Here is a 4,283-nt window from a genome sequence, read left to right on the forward strand (position 1 = left end):
CTAGTGTCCCTTTCTTCTATGCGCTGCAACTTTGTTCACAGGTCTGTGGTGTGGCACTGTATCAAGTATTTGTGGTATATTTCTTCCAAACATCAAGTAACTGCTCGCCCCCTTGTGTTTTGTACTTTTGCTGCCATTAAATAGCAGGCCATCTTTTAGTTTTTTAATGGTTCGGCTATATAGTGATAGTTGTGTTCTGCATCATCACATCATAGAAAATTGCGCTATAGGCCTCGAGGCCTCCACAATAATGTCAATTGCATTCTTGATGTTAAAGGTCTTCCAAAACAAAACCCAAAAATCACGGATTACTGTAGCTCTCATAGAAAACACTTCATGGCAAAGTATGCAAAATGATTATGTGATGCCGATGCATACTCTTCTGTGCACTCATGGAATTGCATTGTAGCCAACACAAGTTTGCATTTTAGGAACAGCGTTCCTCTGTTCGTCAGTTGCATTATAGCCAATTCACATTGTTGGAACATGCGTTATAGCAGAGCAGACTGTAATCAAGATGCATCCTTTGAATCCAAAATATGATGTTCTATTATTATATTTCATGAAGCTTCAGGTGAATTAGTCTTGACTACACCAATTCAGAAGAAGGCACTGCAATTTTGATGTTATTTGAATGAATACTTCTTCACAATACACAGTATTGCCATCAACAACATAAGAGTATGTATCACAAAAACTAATGTATCCAATAGGGCCCTTTTTCTGTGGAATCTATGTGAACTATCCTATTGTGAATAGAAAACAGCCTGGTTTATGGGGAAAATTTTGATATATTACCCAAGCATGAAAGTTAACAATTTTACCCTACTTCAACTATTGATGTATGCTGTGATATTTTCAATCAGATTGTCGGGTGGGTTTGCCTGAATCATTGTAATTGCCTTACAGGAGCCTTAAAGAATCTTACTGAAGAATAAATTATACCTTTAATCTGGTTTGTACATTTTTTAACAACCTGTTCAGTAATACTATATCATACCACTGGCACAGGTGGGACTTGAACTAATTTTTCTGTTTTCAATTCTACCAGCTATTGTTGTGGGATTTGAACTATTTACACATAGTATTAGCTAGACCATTGGATTATTATCCAGTGACATTGCCACCAAAATGCAATTAGCCAGAAGGCATAGCCTTTGTGTCCACGTGTTTAGACATGTTATGACACCTGCCTGGGGAACAGTGGGATTTGAACCTAGACCCTACGAAAGATAGAGAACAGTACCACTATTCCACAAAAGAACTAAAGTATTTGTTGTTAAACTGCTTGAACATGTTATGAGGAACCTGCAGAGCAATTGCAATACCAACCTTTTGGTCTGGAAGTGGAAACACCACTGACACACTACAAGAGCCTTTGATTTCAAATTTGCCATGGCGAGAATCAAGCCCCATCATAAAAGCATTAGCTTGACTCCCTGGATTACTAATCCCTTAACATTACTATCACATCACTGATTTTCCACCCTTTAATCTAGTTAGCTTTACAATTGGCATAACACATAATTATTTTAACAATCTTTTTGCTGGATTTAAATTCATATCAAAGCATTACAAGTTAAAACTAAAGGCCAGAGATCCGAAAATTTTGAATGTAGCATTATTTAATATATTTTATGTATCTGGCTTTATGTCTATCTATGTTTCTATCCATTTATTTATCTATCTACCTAACTAACTATCTTTCAATCCATCTATCTATCTGTCTGTTGATCTTGCTAACATCGAGAGTTCATTGTTGAAATACGTTTTCTATATATATCTCTGTAACTCCCTTCATTTAACAACCCCTTTCCACACTCTTCAGAATGTATCTACTTGACTTAGCTTTCTCCTGTTCACAATCCCATTTAATGGTCCACTTTCTTGAATTCTCTGCCTATTTACCTTCCTCATCCACCTGTATTGTCCTTTCCTATTTCTTTGAATAAGCTTTTGACCACCAATGCTAACATCTCTTTTTGGCTTAGCATCTATTTATTTATGATTTTGCCTCTTTAAAATGCATCAGTTTTACAATAAAGGCACTATATAATTACAAGTTGTTGTTGTAATAAAGGATGACTAATATTATAATCTTACCTGGTAGCCTGAATTCTTTTATTTAAAAGTGGTTTTAACAGTATCATCCTACCAGGAATTGTACACATCTGTTCTCTCTTGATAGTGCTTTGGAGGCCCAGATAGGCCAACTGTATCAACAACATTACCATTGTTACAACAGCACTGAATTGTGCAATCATTTCTCAGTTTCATGTATTGGCACCTATAAGAGATTTGTGTTTGTCATCTTACCAGATTTGGATTGCTAACTCTGCGGAGCCATTAACCGTGACAGCTACCTTAATTCAAATTGCAACCATGGGAATTCAAGCTCCCAGATCAAGCCACATGGCTGTAAGAGTTCATCAGAAAATATGGAAATTAGCATCAAACTAGAAAGTCCAACAGAACAAGAGGTCAATAAACAGTCACTTCCATTTGTTCAATTTCATGATGGAAAAATGCCACAACCGCAACTTATTACTCCCATCTTAATGTGAGACTCCTGGTTTAATAATAAAATGAAGGTGAATGAAATGCAGTGTACAAATCACAATTAACATTGATTAAAGATACACAACCAAGCCATTAAAATATTTGAAGGTGACAGAGGTTTGGAAACTTGGAATAAATTTGTTGAAATGCTCCAGTTTGGGTTTGCTGCAGTTCAGTCATCAGTGTGGCTGGAAAGGATATGGAGAGTAGATCTGAGCAGGATTGGAACAAAGAATGTTCCACATATCCCATGAAAGGCAAGAGTGGTTGGGACCATATGATTTCCAGTAGCAAAAAGTTTTATTTGGAGAAATTGTCCAATACGAGAACAAACTTTGCCAGGTAGAAGAGGTGTTGACCCTAGCACTGGTTGGATCTTTATTCAAGGAAGAAGCATAACACCTACTGCCCATCCTGGTGGGACTGGATATATACAGGGACTAGGCGTCCAATAGTAATGACGATACAGTTAAAGCTGGAGTTGGTAATCTTGATATTGCAGAGGGTATCTGAAAAATCACTAATCAGTGATTGGAAAAGACTAAAACAAACAAAAGAAAAGTTAAAAGAGAAAGAAATATGTTCTATGGAGCTAGAACAGGCTGTAACAATGGAGCTACTGGCTAATCCTATATTTGTTATTCCTGGAAAGGAGGTAGAAGAAGCAGTGTGGAATAAATCCAATGAGGGGCAATCGCAATAAAATCTCCAGAGGAGATGAAGTTGATGATAATTTGGGAAACGATAGTTTGATGTTCAGTGCTGGTGCTGTGGTCCGAGGAAGGTAGGGGGAAATGCAAGGTGGCTTTCAGTTTCCTTGAGGAGGTGCAGTTATATTCATTGTGGAGGTCAACAGTTCATTCAACAGTTCCACCTGAAGCAGAATGAATGATTGTGATGCAGGAATGAATCACACGGGGTAGAAGTTCAGTAAATGGCCAGAAGTAAAATTCTGTGGATGCTGGAAATCTGAAATTAAAACAGAAAGTATTTGATAAATTCAGTACATCAGGCAGCATCAGTGGAGAGAGAAACACAGTTCAGTGTTTCGAGTTCAGTAGGTTTTGCCTTCAGAACTTTACCATATGGATGATGGTCTGACTTGGATGGTCACATTTGAACCATTGCCCTTGCTCCACCTGGGCAACATGTGGCCGCATTTCCACTGGCTAATCTTACAGAGGGGCGTGAGGATTATCCAGGTTGACTGTAGCAGGTGGAAAGCCCAGGTCCATCATAAAGTTACAACTGTTAGAGTAAAACAAAACTGCAGATGCTGGAATCCAAGGTAGACAAACAGGAGGCTGGGAGAACACAACAAGCCAGGCAGCATCTAGAAGAAAGGAGAAGTCAACTTTTCAGGTATTACCTTTCTCCAGGACTAAAGAGAACTGAAGAAGGGGAATACCCGAAAGGTTGACTGCTCCTTTCCTCCAGATGCTGCCTGGCTTGCTGTGTTCTTCCCGTCTCCTGTTTGCCTACCATCAAGTTGCAGCCATTCAGGAGGTGCACCAGGGGAGAAAGATGGGTCAAACTGTAAGGTGCAGAGCATTTTAGTGCAGAGACTAAGGATGTTTCAGAGGAGGGCTTTAAATATTTTTTGTAGGGAAGCATTCCTTATGCAAAGGAATATAAAGATAAATCCCAGTAAAAACTACAAATCCCAGCAGGCAGCTGGGCTACGTGCACTGATCTCTCCGCCCCTCTGGTGTAATTTACGGAAA

The sequence above is a fragment of the Stegostoma tigrinum genome, chromosome 12 (genome assembly GCF_030684315.1).
Source record: "Stegostoma tigrinum isolate sSteTig4 chromosome 12, sSteTig4.hap1, whole genome shotgun sequence".
In the NCBI taxonomy this organism is placed as follows: domain Eukaryota; kingdom Metazoa; phylum Chordata; class Chondrichthyes; order Orectolobiformes; family Stegostomatidae; genus Stegostoma; species Stegostoma tigrinum.